At 43.2% G+C, this 15541-nt stretch overlaps 2 protein-coding genes across 17 annotated transcripts in view; one reads left to right on the top strand and one right to left on the bottom strand.

Annotated features, from left to right (window-relative positions):
• The window catches only part of PTPRJ (protein tyrosine phosphatase, receptor type J), a 119139-nt gene extending 108180 nt beyond the window's left edge, over positions 1 to 10959 (bottom strand). For all 4 annotated transcript variants that reach the window (XM_046941364.1, XM_046941367.1, XM_046941365.1 and 1 more), the window contains exon 1: positions 10177 to 10959. The gene's annotated coding sequence lies outside the window, so the exon portion shown is untranslated. The remainder of the gene's footprint in view (positions 1 to 10176) is intronic.
• The window catches only part of PTPN5 (protein tyrosine phosphatase, non-receptor type 5), an 89055-nt gene continuing 83909 nt past the window's right edge, over positions 10396 to 15541 (top strand). For 9 of the 13 annotated variants that reach the window (XM_046942030.1, XM_040701374.2, XM_025150937.3 and 6 more), the window contains exons 1-2: positions 11136 to 11239; positions 13516 to 13657. The gene's annotated coding sequence lies outside the window, so the exon portion shown is untranslated. Of the gene's footprint in view, positions 10486 to 11135; positions 11624 to 13515; positions 13658 to 15541 lie in introns of those variants that run through there. The other 4 variants (XM_046942031.1, XM_046942023.1, XM_046942025.1 and 1 more) reach the window with 3 other exon arrangements.

Below are 15541 nucleotides of genomic sequence, written 5' to 3'. Positions count from 1 at the left end.
TTACCTCTGAGGAACAAAGCAATAACTGAATTAGCTCTGAATCTTGTCTCTGTATCTAGCTTACACAGGACACATTAAATAATTACATGAAAGAATGAGAAGGGGGAAAAAAGACATACTTGCTACTTTCTTCAACATCATGACTGGGGCCACTTTCAGAAAACTTTGCTCTATTCCACCTGGTCATGAACCAGTATCATGACACTGGAAAACCATTAACTGTGAGGGTTGCATAGCTTGGAGGAACCTCACCTTTTCTTAATCCTTACCTCCTTCCTTCGAAGGTCTACAGCAGTTCACTCTGTGCTTCATTTTGAAGACGACACATTAGCAGGTTGGGAATATAGACTTTTTTTTGTGATATGACTGCTCACTACAGGTAACCTTTCTTCTTTTTTGTCTTAAGATAAAGCTCAGCCTTCAGCCTAGGCTTGGACGGCCTTGCAGATGCTAAATTCTATGTTTGAGTATCATGTAGATCCTACTCCACTGATTCCTACCTTGAGGTAACACATTCAAACTGTGCATTACCCGAGCCCTAAGTAACAGACAACATGTACTACTTTCTCAAATACTGTTAAGAAAATTAAAATAGTGTTGCTTGCAGTACATAAGGTTTAGAAGTTAACTTATTTTGCATGTAGAGAAGTATTGAATTGCGCAGCAGACAGTGCCATTAAATGAAAGAAAGTTTTCCAGGGACAACTCTCAACTGATTAGTTATAATAAATGATCAAGTGTTTTTGAACTTGTATATTTATATTCCATCATGTTATATTTATATGCACATTAAAAAGAATAATATATTAACAATGAGATCCTGCACATATTTTGTAAATAGCATTCTTGAAAAACTCTTAGTTCCATCTACTGCAAAAGATAGAAACTATCTGAGAGAAACAGCAGAGCTGCACCAGAAAACTTTCACCTGACACAGCCAAACATTAATTAGTTTTTCTTCACTGTCATTCTTTATTTTCAAGTATTTTCCAAATAGAAGAAAACTTAATTCATAAGCTCCCTTAAATCAGAATTCAAAGTAACTTTCAGCATTGCCTGATAAACCAGGCTTATTTCAATAGGCAGAAAGGGTGCTGCTGCTGCTGGCAGTTCAGTAATGCTAAGTGACAACAAGACTGGGAACGAATACCAACTACAAGAATTCAAAGAAAAAGCTTGAAAACAGCTTCAGGTGCCAGACAAAGCAGTCTTGCACAGCATATGCCAACTTCCTCTGACTACATGCAATATGTAGGCCCTTGGTTTCTTAATCAAGTTATTTTCAGCAAAAAGATATAGAACATGTCTTTATGATACTCTGCCATGATATGTAGTTTAAAGTTCTTAGCTTTATATTTAGATTATATTCCCTAAGATGTAATTAAACCAGGGCATCCCATCCTTCTCAGGTACACTGAAGGTATTTTGAAGATATCAAGGTAATATTAAAACTAATAAATGTATTTTCCATGGTGATGGTCTCTTACAAATATGACACAGAACTTAGCTTTGCCTAAAGTATTAATCATAAGGCTCTAATTAATGAGACTCCCCTGGTTTTACATTCTGGCTTGCTCTATGGAGATCTCTTGGGACTATCACTATTTATATACGTGTATATGAAATCATATATATTTATATATATGAATACATAATATACATATCAATACATGTCTCTGTACAGTCACAGCTGATAGTATATACTGATGTAATGCTGTAACAATGGAAAGTGCAGCAATGACAGCAGAGCACTGAACTCCTAGGCTGCAGCAAGTGAGAACTTGCTCAGATGCAACAGCCATGGGCACAGAAACAAAGGTAAGAAGTAGCTTACCTTCAGAAGGCCTCAGTTACACAGGGATCTCCAGCAAGATCACATTGCCTCCACCGCCAACCCTTAAATGAGGACTGGGAAGGGGCAGATCCTGGCTCCACACATTCTGGTCATTCAGGTGCACTGCATACAACTGAGCTCCCCTGGGTTGGCCCTGCCTTCCCACCAGGTGCTCAATCACTGCTTCAAGCTGTGACTTAGCATTTCCACTACAGCTGGCAATGAATGAACTTCAGCAGCAAGTTTATCGATTTGTCCTAGACACATGGAAAGCTTAGGAACTATAACAAAAGTAATTTTCAAACTACATTTCAGAGAAGAAGGGATTTCAGATATTTCTGACCACAGCAGGACTACTTAGAGTCAGAAGATATTTCACAGCAAACGTGTTTTGCAGGGCTTTTGGGTCAAAAGCAAGTGGACTCTTTCTATGGAAGCTTCTATTTCTGTTCCTAAAAATGATTTTTGGACATGAATTTTTTTTAACCTGGAGCAGGAGGACAATTGAATCAGAGATAAACAGGTAAATACACTTAGCCATACTCAAATACATAGATTTGAGCTATCTGAGAAGCCTATCAATTCTGCCTAGCAGTAAGGCTTGCTGTGAAGTGCTTGTTTACTAATATTTGCAGGACTACAACAGATGTCCAAAATCAGCTAGGCTACAGTGAACATTAAGAAAGGACAGCTGATTGCTTAATCTAGAGAGAGAATAATTGTTCGAAACACCTCTAGCTGTTTGCTGGCATGGAAATTCTCCACAGTCAAGAGGTAAGATTCTCTGTAGTGACAACCTTTCCTTCCACATCTGTGCTTTTGCCTGCCCTGCCACCCCATTCCCCCCTGAAATCAGAGAACTGAAGATAGACTATGGATTTGCATATACAAGGAGATCTGGCTGGTGATTGACATTGTTTTTGCTCAAAATTTTCCAATTTGACTATTTCTATGTGAAGTGTGCAACAGCAAAAGTACAAAGTACATGCAGAGTCAATGCTCTGAATGCTGGATGTGGACAGGAGCAATCCTGCAGAGGTCAAATGAATTTAGGGATAACTGGAGCATATTAATACCTAGGGAGTTTGACATGTATTAAAGTGCAACATTTTAGAGTCAACTGGATACATCTCATTGATTTGAGTTCTTTTGGGTGAGGTTTCCACATCAGTTACTAAATTGCTTTCTGCTTGTTGGTCAATGAAACAAACTTCCATGGGTTGTGGATGTATCTACAATACACTGTAAACACCAATGGATCACATTGTTATTAGCAAAAACACAAAACACAACAAAACACCTGATGTATTTTAGCAACTAAAAATGCAGCCTGCAGTTTCATGCTTTTGTAAGAGTCTCACATTCTATTAGAATTGGATCTTGTTGAGTTGGTGTACTGCAAACAGAGCAAACTGCAGGCCTCAGGAACTTACTACCCAATTCAGAAAAGATACATCAGTAAAGTATAACAAATAGGGGAAAATGGAGGAAAAGTAACATAGGTAATAAGATCAAGTAATTATAGAAGCTAGCAAAATGAGGTTTGATTTCAGAATTCCCCCATCAAATGGTAACACCTAGCACTTCACTGATCATCTTTCTACCTCTTCAAAATCAATCCTGCACCAAGTGAGCAATCCTTAACTCACAAAAGTTCCAGAAGAGAATCTGAAGTTTTATGCATACTGAGTTGGGTATTCTATCTTCAGCTATCTTCCAGGACCTGATACTCACCATCATACAAAAAGCCTACCAACTTCTTTTAGCTGTCTTGAGCTGAGCAGTTACTAACACTGAGCACCCCATGAACATCAGCTGCTTTTGAAAGCGTACTGCTTTCAAAAGCAAATTATACAAAGTGTATAATTTGTCCTCAAACAAGGAATAGCAAACTGCCATTCTGATTTCCTCTCAGCCATATGCTTTGATGTCTTTAAAGTATCAAAATCAAGCCATCCCTTGCTTTTCTTGAATCTCTGAGGTAAGATAACCTCACAACCCTAATCTTAATGCCTGAGATTTTTTTTCTGACTTCCAAATAAATTGAGATTTTTTTTTACCTCAAGCAGAAATTAAGCTTCCAAGGTTTTGAGTATGACCACATTAGCTTTCTGCAGTGCATGTTCATCAAAATAGCTGCTAGTGAGAGAAGCTGAGAGAGAGGAAACCCCAGGACACGTACCATATGTTGACGGGGACAGCAGAAACAGCAATTACTAATTAAAACAGTTCATATTTCAAAATGGCTTTTACAACTACTGAATGATTTTTCCTTATGACTACTTAATTCTGAATAAATACAGCTCTTTCTCAACTTTAGAAGAAGTTGTGTTGTTTTTTTCCCCCCTTTCTGCCTTCTTTAACATTTGAAATATAAGGAATATTATAGTAACCATGGTATCCTGATGACATAATGGTTACCATGAGAACAAAGCTGAAATAGTGTCATCAGAGCCCCTTATCCCTGCTGCGTGTTGAGTTTTATATTTAATAGAGATGGCCAGACCACTGCCACACAACCTGACCAATGCTATCCTGCTTAACTCGGGTTTCAAAGCTTGCAAAAGAAAGCCTGGCCTGTTCTGCTGCTTTCTACTCAGCATGGTTAGTTTTGCTTCAGGGAAGCTACGCCACCAGCTTATAAGTCTGCAAAAGACAGGTAGGAGGTTAACTGTGTTGTAGCAGACTCCTCTAAGACAGGGGCATTTGTCATGTCTTTAGGACATACTCCAGTACATGTACTTTATCCATGTAATATCCATGTACTTTATCCATGTGTAAAATGGATGCGATTGCTCCTTGTTTGCCAAAAAACAAGACTTAAGAACACATTTCCTTAATTGTGCTAGAAGATTTCTGTGATAACCACACTGTATTACTAAATGCATTATCTTCTGTGGACCAGTGTTGCCACAACCTCTACCCAGAGTGTGTTCCTCCTTACCCTTGGAGCTCTGCTGGCTCTAAGTGCTGTGAGGCATCACATGCAGCTAGTTACAGACAAGAGCTCTGAAGCAGGCACTCAATACAGCACCATGAGTCAGGTTGCACACAATTTTATTTATTTATTTTTTAAGCTCTCCTGAGTGCTGCCAATTCAGAAATTAGTTCTGATTCTGTGTTAACATCAGTGCAACTGTTGTGAATGCCAATATTCTCCCCCCAGGGTCAGTGCACTCCATGGCTACAGGGCAAATAGGCACTGCCAGAAAGCTACACACAGAAGGCAGCTCCAGATAAGCAACAGCTATTCCCAGTTAGTTCCCCCAGAGAAGCTCTTCTTTCTTTTATTGCAAGAACCACTGGACGTGACTCATTGCATTTTGTTTGTTCATTTTGCTATATATATTTCCCAAACACTATTTTTAGTCACATTTCTCCCTTATGCTCCTACCACTTTCACTGCGCTAAAACAACTCTAATTTTAATTTCATATTTAACCAAAACAAGTGTGGCAGAGTTCTGCTCATTTCAGTAAAGCTACGTTGATTTGTATTACACATACAGATATGAGGAAAAGTGATCAGAGGGGAAGACATGGAGGATACTGAAAAACAGAGAAGCAAGTTTACCTGGGAGCATTTTTGTATACAGCTCCCACATTTCATCTCTTTAACAAAATATTTTTGCACTAACACAGCTAGATTCCTGCAGATGGTTCACATGCATTTGCTTCCTCCTCTAAACAGAATCCACTGCATAGGTTTTCCTAAAGCTTCTGGCACAAAACTTCCATTGTAGCTTTTTTTTTTTTGGTAACTACTATCTGACATTTCTACTCCACTCTCTCAAGCAGCTCTTCCTGTTTCCACACCTTATACTCCCTTCTTGGAAAAAATAAACAAGATACCAATACGGTGTCAGAGACTAATTGCAAAGACTCTCTAAAGCCAGAGCATAACTCAGATGGGAAGAGATTTCTGGAGGTCACCAGGTTCAACTTCTACTAAAAACAGAACCAACTTAAAGTGCAGACTAGTTTGCTCAGGGCAATGTCCGGCTGAGTTCTGAGCATCTCCAAGAATGGAACTGCTGCAGCCTTTCTGAATAGCCTGTACCAGTGAAATTAGTCACAGTTCCTTTATGTCTAGAAGGTAGCCCTTGTTGCAACTTAAGAGCACTGTCTTCTATTCTTTTGCTCTATAGAGTCTGTTACACAGTTGAAGACAATGTTCTCAACTCCCCCTTGCCTACTCTCCCACAGGTTACGAAAATTAACCAGCTCTCTAAACTCTCTGCAACAAAATATTCCAGCTTCCAACCATTTTCTTGACCCCTCCACTGAACTCTCTGCAGTTTTTTTAACCTCTTTGCATTGGGAAACAATACCAAAGATAGTCTTACAAGTGCCACATGGAAGGGAGAAATCACATCACTCAGATGCTGCCTATGACTTTGCTCATATAACCTTATGTGCAGTCAGCCTTCAGTGCTGACTATAAGGCTACAGTGCTGATTCAGGTTCAACTTACCATATACCAAGACTCCCATAACCTCCCCAGCATAGCTACTCTCCAATCAGACAGACCCTGATTTCTACTGCCACAAGGGATTACTCCATCAGCATAAAAACAACTACAATTTCACACACATAACATGGTGGAAAGTACAGCAATAACAGCAGAACAGTAAGGCCCTAGGCTACAGCAAGCATGGATTCTCTCAAATGCAACAGCTGTAGGCAGAGAAATAAAAGAAAGAAGCTGCTTACCTGAAGAAGGACTCAGCTACAGAAGAACCTCCAACAAAACACCTCTACCTCCACTACCAACCCTTAAATGAAGCCTGGGGAGGGGCAGATCCTGAACCCACCCTTTCCAGTCTCTCAGGTGCGTTGGATACAGCTGAGCTTCCCTGGGTTGGCCCTGCCTTCCCACCAGGTGCTCAATCACTGCTTCAAGCTATTACTTAGCATTTCTGCTACATCATAACAGCACAAAACTTTGCATCTGCCTCTTCTGAATATCATGAAGTTTTGTCAGCCCATTTCCCATCATCCTGATGTCCATCTAAAAGGCAGCCTCATCCTCTAGCCTACAGACTTCTTCCTTATTTTTGTTTCATCTGGGAAATGAGATTAGAGTCTCTCTTCTTGAGGGTATCCTCAAGAAGGTGTTTAGCAGCAATATCCCCAGTGGAACGCTGCTCATAACCAGTCATTGAATAAATCTTGAATTTTTGATCACTGCCTTTTGAGCCCTGGGACTCAGACAAGAAAGCTCAAGTTTCATGCCATACCTCCACAAGTGTCTGTAAGGATGCTATAGGAGGCAAAGTCAAAAGCCTTGCTAATGTCAAAGTAAACAGTTACTGCTTTCCTCTTGCTCTTTGGTTTTCCATTGTATAAGAATATCAGATTAGACAGGTACTGTTTGCCTTTCTGGATGTTCCTTTATGTGCCTAGAAATTTCTTCCAGGTGATTTTCCTTCACATGCTTCCAGAGAACTGATGTGGGACTGACCAGTCTGCAGTTCCACAGATCTTCCTCCTTGCTCTCTTTTTAACATAGGCATGACATTTTTCTTTCTCCAGGGGTCTCTCCTAGTTGCCACAGTATTTCAAAGACAGGAGAGAGCAACTTTGTACTGACGTAAGCTGCTACTTTAGCATTCTTAGATGCATCCTGTCTGGTTCCATGAACATTTATCTACTTTTTGTATGAAAAGTATACTTATAAAAAAATACAACAGACCTAGTGGGATATAGAACAAAATAAACATAACTATGAATGCAATACTTCAGGATTTTTGGAATAACTTTTTATAGGAAAAAAAAAAACCTCCATGACCAAAGGACCTGACTTTGCTAGTTTGAGAAGAGGATAGTTGGATACAGTAAGTCCATCTACTACACTTCTTTGTTGTCTCAGCTCAGGACAGAATCAAGATGGGTAGAGGTAGCCTGAGTTTTAGGCATATGTAAGCTGTCCCTAATACAATTTGTGAAGCTCTTTTGTATGACCTCATAAACCCGATGAAACACTACTGAGCTGAGATGGAAATGTTTCTTTCTTCAATGTGTGGTGAACTTCAGCCTCTTTCTCTGTCATTTCTAGTTGGGTTGAGATCTGTCCTGTTTATAAGACATATGACGATGATCCCATGAGAGGGAAAAGAAAAGCAGAAGCCTGCCAAGTTCCACTGGACTCTTCTCATTGGAAGCAGAACTAATGTTTCCTTAAACTTGCAAAGTAAAATAAAATGGATGCAACCCAAACTTATCAACATGGCCAGATAAATGCAGCAGGCTTTGCTATTTTGGAAGAAATGAGCCATTTGGGAGAGGAAAACAGAGTTGTTGCATAATTTATGAAGAGCTAGTTTCTCCCAAGACAGTAAAAGTCCACTGGGAACTGTTATTTCATGTGATACGTTGTGAATGGTACTGTTTCCTTTTCTGAAATGAACGGCTGAGAGTGGCAAAAGGAAACATGTGAGAGCTGCAAGTGAAAAACACATTACTCTTCCGAGGGCTTTACCCTGGCATTTGAAGAAGGCTTTTGTGCAACAAAGCAGTTCCTCCTCTCTCAACTACAAAACCCAAAGGAAAAAAACAAAATAAAAACAAACAAATGAACAAACAAAACCCTACAAAGATCAGTGTCTGTGATTCCACAATGCTTGCTCTTGACCCTGAGGAAAACTGGGCTGGTGTTAAGTCATGGTTGCTAGCACAGGCCAGCTGTCTTGCTGAAGGTAAAACATAGGGAAAGGAAGCCATCTTACTATTGCAAAACCCAGGCAATACTTTCAACATAGTGTGTTTATTGTATGAGAACTGATGTGTCACGGCCTGAACCACTGATTGAGCACCTGGGGAAAGGACCCATTCAGCTCTGGGAGCACAGGTGAAGGCAATTCAGCTGTGCGACCAGGAGGGGCGGAGCCTGGCTGCACCTCTCTTAGACCTCATTTAAGGGCTGACTGCCCCTAGGGAAAGGTTTATTTCTGGAGAGTCTTTGTCTGTTAGGCTTCCCCCTACAAGCCTAGAATCTTCTGATAAGGGTGAGCAATAATTTTCCCTTCCTTTATAGTCTTTTTCTTTCATGCTAGTCCTTTTGCCATCATATCTTTGTTATAATGCCTTTCCTATTATATTGATCAAATTGTTACAGTTTATCTTGTCACAAAGCTAAAACCTACACTGAGTTTACACCTGTAATATTGATTTATGTTTATCAGGGCAAAGTTAAAAAAAAAACAAACTTTGTATCTTGCCCTTATGGCTCAACACTATACCTGACCTCAAAGGTTGGCCCTTTATCTTTTGAAAATAAGCTTGAGGAAAAAAAATAGTTGGCTAGTTGATAACAACACATTCTGTGTTGCAAGTAGCTGGCAGATCACAGGGAATCCAAATTTTAGTATTCAAAGCCATTTGGTTCATGCTACCCCTTAGCTACTTATTGCTACTTGCCTATCTTGTAGAGCTGCTATGCACCCCGTAACAGTGAGTAGCAGATGGCTGGCACAGTAGCTTGGAGCACTTGGGACTGAGGAGAGCTAAATCCCTGTTCCACAGGAGCCTTTCTGAATTCTAGAAGGAGCTTGTGCCACTTCGTTTTGGAAGGGGAGAGAAGAGTCCAGCTTTGCCTCTTGCATCAAACTCTGATTCACCCTGCACTGACACTGACTTGCAATATTCTCTTAATTGGGAAAATCACTGGGATAGTACTCACTGCCAGAATTCTGGGTCATAAAGTCATTCTCTGACTCAGAAGAAGGTTTACAACAGCTGTGGCAGTGATACATGCTGCAGGTGAGTCATATTGGGCTATTAACATGAAGAGCAGAGCCTCATAAAACAGAAACATACATACAGAGTTGCACTGACCCATCTAAATTATCTTGCATTTGTTATTCTACAGCAAAGGACTTGACAATGTTCTGTCACGCACTCAGTTTTCAGGAGTGCGACATTTAAAATATGAAGTTACCAAGGCACTAATCATAGGAATCCCAAATGGCTTTTAAACTCAGAGGGTAAAATTTGGGCTGAAATACGTTTTCTGGCAGGTGTTAAACTTGTGGGGGCATACCTGATGTGAGACAGCTCAGAACCTGATGTCAGACTTGTGGGGTAAAAGCCATGTCACTGACTTGGTGGGCACGCACTGCCTGCCTGCTGAATCCTCTGATGAACTGGACTCTTACAGCTCATGCTGCAAACCTGTGTCAACAATATGGAGTATGTGTACAGCTCTGCTTGCCAGCCACAGGTTGAGATGTTTGTTCTTAGTGAGTTACAACCTTTTAAGGGATGGCCAATCTGAGGACCAACCCTATGAAGCAGCTGTCCCATAGTATCACATTATCAATGGAAAAACCAAGGGGACGTATACCTTTGAGATCCTTTCCTCCTTCCTGTCACATCAGGACGAGATCCCTCACTCAGGCCGCCAGGTGCTGGGCTTTTTTTGACAGTGTGGAACAGGCTGCTTTCCGTCAGCGAAGGGCGTTCATCGATGAGGAACGGGCCTCTGTGCCTGCACCTCAGCCTGGGTCAGCCCGCGCTGAGGGCCACCTGCCCTCTCCCCACGGGCGGTTTCCCGCCCAAACGCGGCTGGCGGGAGCGGCCACCGCCGCGGCGCCCGGAGGATGCTGCCGCCCTTCCCCCGGCAGTGTGCACAGGGCGGCTACAAGCGCCCGAGGTGGGCACCGCGGCTGCAGCCGGGCTACATTCGCGTGGGGCTCAGCGTACGCGGTGGGCAGCGGGGGACGGGTCCGGCCGAGGGGCCTCAACTGCGGCAGCGCCGGCTTACCACCGGCTGCCCGCTTTCATTCATGCTTTCTCCTTCGCCATCTCCCTCTCTCTCCGAGCGAGTGGAAACAGGAGTGCGCGTGGGCGGCCGCCGAGAGGCTCGCTGTCAGTCAGCCGCCGCGCTGCAAAGGAGGCGAGCGAGGGAGAAGGAGGGGACCAGCTTTCCCGGGGAAGCTCTGTTGGCGCTGCCTCTGCCTGCCGGCCTCGCGGCTCCTCCCGGGGGCATCCGCAGAGCGGGAATCGGCCTCTCACCGCAGAGCCGCCCGGCCCGGGGGGTGGGGGCGGCTTCTCGCCCGCTATCGGCACCTGCCCGCCCGCCCTCCCTCCCTCCCCTGACTGGCGGAGGGGTCCGCGCCGCCGGCGGCGCGCGCGCGTGTGTACGTGTGTCTGCCGGGGGCCGCGGGGGCGCCGCTGCGGGGAGAGGCGCGAGGCGAGTTGGAACGGCTTCAACGGCCGTAGCGGCTGAGGAGCGGGTGCGGTGCGGCGCGCTGCGGGGCTGAGGGCTCCGCGGGGCGGGGGGTGCGCGGCGCGTGGAGGACCGCCGACCCCGCCCCGCTGCAGCGAGCGGCTCTGCCTTTGTGCTTCCTCCGCACCTGAGGTGCGAGGCCGGGAGGGGCGGCGGAGCCTGGAGTCGGGGAGGGGAGGTAAGGATGCGCCGCGCCGCGCTTCTCCTTCGGCCGCTTCCCATCTCGTCCAGCTGCGCGGGCGGAGGTGCGGCAGCCCGGCCCCCCGGGGAAGGACGGGACGCGGAGGTGTGCAGCCTCGCCGCAGCCGGAGGGCGAGCGGCGGTAGCGGCCCCGCTGATGGGCGGAGGGCTGCGGGCGGGGGAGGGGCCCGCGGCGCGCCTTCATCTGGGCTCGCTCGGGAAGGAGAGGGCGGTTCGGGGAGGCTGCTCTCGAAGCGAGCGCGGCCGCGAGTTCTCTCCAGCCGGACGTTAGCAACAGCTTCGCGGCGCTCTCCTGAAGCGGCGCCGCCCGCGGGCCGCGCTGGCGGATAGGTGGCGGCTCTCCGAGCGCGGGGCCGGCGCGGTAGGTAACGGAGCGCGGGGCCGCCGGGGAGCTGCGTGTGGTACGCGGGCTGCTGCAGCGGGAGGCGGCTGTGTGCGAGCCCAGAGAGCTGGTTTGCGACTAACGGCTGCTTTAGGGCTTTGATTGGCCGGCGCTTGCAGCTGGGGGTTGAGTTGACTGCTGGTGTTAATTAGAGATTGGAAAGAAGTGCGGCCGTGCTGTCCTCTGTTCTGACATCATAAGCGTTGTATGTGCCGAAGAAGAAGCGATTTGGGGGTTGATTTCGGTGTTCTATCAAGCACTCGGCGATGATTTTTGCTGCGTATGTCCTATAGGGCATTCGTAGGGGGAATGGTTTTAAACTGAGCTGGAGAGGTTTAGGTTAGATATCAGGAGGAAGTTTTTCCACACAGAGGGCGGTGACGCACTGGAACAGGTTGCCCAAGGAGGCTGTGGATGCCCCATCCCTGAAGGCGATCAAGACCAGGCTGGATGTGGCTCTGGGCAGCCTGGTCTGCTGGTTGGTGATCCTGCACATAGCAGGGGGTTGAGGCTGGGTGATCATTGTGGTTTTTTTTCAATCCAGGCCGTTCTGTGATTCTATGGCACAGAGAGTTGCCAACAGGATGCCATGCTTGTAAACCTAGCACAAGAACCTCAATTTCAAGTGATAAATGTAGAAGGCACAAGATAAATGTAAATCTGAGTGTTTATGGGATGCATCTTCTAATATGAATGTATAAAGTGGGCGAGTAAATAAATGCACTCAGCTTGAGTGTACCTAAACTTCTTTGAAATGGAAGGGTTTTCTTTCCACTTGGACATGCAGTTCATGTCTGGGAATGACGTTTATTTGTTTTGGTTTTGTTTGTCTATGAAAAGAAAAGAAGCCAGAAGGGGAAGAGGAGTTGCTTAGCATTTGTGGATTTGGTTGTTGGCTTTGGTGGTGATGGCTGGGGTTTGTTTTGTTTTCCTGGGATCTCAAAATTCCATTATATAGCAGGATGTTTTCCGCTATCTGGAAAGGCAGATGCTGCTGCAGCAGGGGCAATTGCACTGACTTGCAGCATAGGAAGGGGTGGGGAAAAAATCCTGTGACTCCTTCTGTCTCGGTATAAAACATCAGTCAAATATGGAGCTTTAAGTCCCTCAAATAGTCAGACTGTTGGAAGCAAGGACTTAGTTTTGTGGTGTCTGCTCTATTTAGGGCTTGTTAACAGAAGAGATTAGATACGCAAGGCAGTTAAGTTCAATTAAGAAAGGAAGTGAAGCTAATGCACAAATTAAGAAATTTCTCTTTGCAGAATAAAGTGAGTTAATTTGTCACACCCTCTGTTAAAGAATTCTACCTACTTGGTTTTACCTGTAAGCTGTCAGCAAACCCCAGTAGAAGTGTTAGTGCAACCTTCAGCATTTTTATAACAAAGCTGCCACGTGGATGCCACTGCATGCGTTAACAGCAGTTCTTGGTTTTGACACAATTTCATACTTCATGTATAAAGAAGTCACTTGAATTAAAGGGAGACAGTGATCCTCATTATAGAGCATCAGATAAATACCTTCCAACAAACACTGCAGTATAATAAGGCTATTCAGAACTTTTTTTCTACAAATGGTGCATGTGATGCTGGGTTTGCATAGCAAGGAGTAGTGGAAAAAGTGCTAATTACTACACTTTATGTGCATTAATTTGTTTAGGTTGTTACCTATTTTCATAATCCTTTGTACAAAGCGGATGCTAACTGCAGACATCCCACTAGTTTTGCCCATAGTGACACTGCTGAAGTCTGTGTGTATAAGCTATGACAAAGCTAGAGTTAATTCAGTTTTCTTAAATTACTCTGTTTTCTTGAATTAAATGTTTTGAGTAATATATCTCATTAGAATTGCTCTTTTGCTCGCTCTGTCCACAGATTGTGTTTCATTAAAAGTGCTGACGAGAACCCAGAACTCTGAAGACAGCAGTTTTGTGCAAGATAAGAATGTCCCTTAAAGAAGCTGATGGAGGATAGAGCTCTGACAGCGCAAGATGACACCATAATATAGTCTGAAATTGTAAGTCTTGAGGAAGACTTTAACTTTACAAGAGATTTTTTCACTCAGGATTCTTAATGGTGGGTTACATTCTGCTTTCAGGACCTATGCAGATGTTTGTTTCTTCTTGGATATGCTAATATGACTATGACCAAATTAGGTTTCCCTTGGTGGGTCAGATACTCTCTCTACACAGCTGTGTATTGAATCCCTTTCCATGAGAGAAAGTAGAGTTGATTCATTCTGTTGAGCCTGAGGTCTGCACCCATCATTTTTCACTACTTTGTTTTTAGAACTACTAGGAAATCCAGAAAGTAGTGATGTAAACTTAACAACATGGCTGAATCTATTAAAGGAGTCTCCATTTCTGAAACTCTGTATTCCTAATGAACTGGTTTACTTGCAGAAGGTTGTTTGGAATCTGCAGTTGCCATTGATCATGAAATCATCAATGCCATGAAACACACAAAATATTTCATGTGAATTTTCCATAACTTTGCAAAGTTGTTTGTTATGACTGAGACTTTTTGCAGTATAGAGATCTGTCAATAGGGAACAGGTGAGGTCAGGAAGCTAGAATACTGACAATGCGGATTACACTTAAAATGCATCACGTGGTTGCTCTATGATATTAAATACAAAAATAACACTATACTTCTCAGATGCGAGATAGGTAACTAAAACTGGGGAGGAAAATCAATATTAGTAGATATTTTCCTAGAAACTGCAAGTCCAACAAACTTAGTTTCTTTCTACTTCAGAGAGTGGAAGAATCACATCTCAGGTTTCCATTTACTTTTACCTTCATCACAGCTCTTTTAAGAAACTGTAAATGCAATAAGCAGTCTTGCAGAGTGTGTTTCTATTTGTAAGTAGGCAGAGAGCAAATCCTGTCATTTATTCTTATGTGACCCTGAGAGATGCAGGAAATAATGTTTTTGTTGAGAAATGGAGAACTAATTTACGTATGTAAATTTACTAATATTAACTACCAAGCTTAATTGCTAAACATGCACACCTTTCTACAGAACAAGAAGTAGAAGATGAAATAATAATGATTACTCTTCTAGCAGTTGTCCCACATTAAACTCTTAGACATAAATTATAGTATAGCCATGTATCATTGAAGAAGTTGGGAAAATTGCATCTAAACCTGGAGGAGAGGGAAAAAAGCAAACAAAACAAATGCAAGATGGATTGTAACAAAAGCATGAAAATCCTTAAAGCATGTGTCCTTTTGTAAAGGTAGATATCTTTATCTGTAAAACCAGTGTCTGAAGTCTAGGTTAAATGTCCTCTTAATATCCACTCCTTTGTTTGTACTGTATCTATGTATGGTGAATAATGGTAGAACAGTTGTTTTACTGCTGTTTGTTCAGGTAACGATGCATTTTTATAAATAGTGAAGAAGAGAGATGGGTAATTGATTACTTCTTGAAATACGTATTTATTGAATTAGAAATCAGTCTGTCTACCTTGATCCCACAAGTTCTCTGTGTGCCTTTTCAAGGACTCCAGCTAAAAATACTGCCTGTGATGTGCCATTAAGAACTAGATACTGCAAAACTGATGCTGAAGTAACACTAGTCACTGATTTTAAGTCAGTAAAGTGTAAGATTGCTTAAAATGAGTGGTAAAGGAACAAGACATGGGACGTTGCGGGTTCTTGACGTCTGCAAAGTAACAAACAGGATGCTTGAAGGAAATTCTTTCTGAAACTTCTTAAAAGATTTGTAGATGTTTGGGGAAATATCAGCAAGTATTGTAGATTTTCTTTGTAATACATATGTTGTAAACAATGGGTTTTGTTGTATCAGTCTCTGAAGTATTGGTCATTAGAGTATGCGTGCTGCGGGACCAGTGATATCATTGAGAAAGAAAGTCAAAGAAGTATTACAAGAAATT

Source organism: Gallus gallus, chromosome 5, assembly GCF_016699485.2.
Source record: "Gallus gallus isolate bGalGal1 chromosome 5, bGalGal1.mat.broiler.GRCg7b, whole genome shotgun sequence".
Taxonomy (NCBI): Eukaryota; Metazoa; Chordata; class Aves; order Galliformes; family Phasianidae; genus Gallus; species Gallus gallus.
This window is presented reverse-complemented; position numbering and strand designations above follow the sequence as displayed.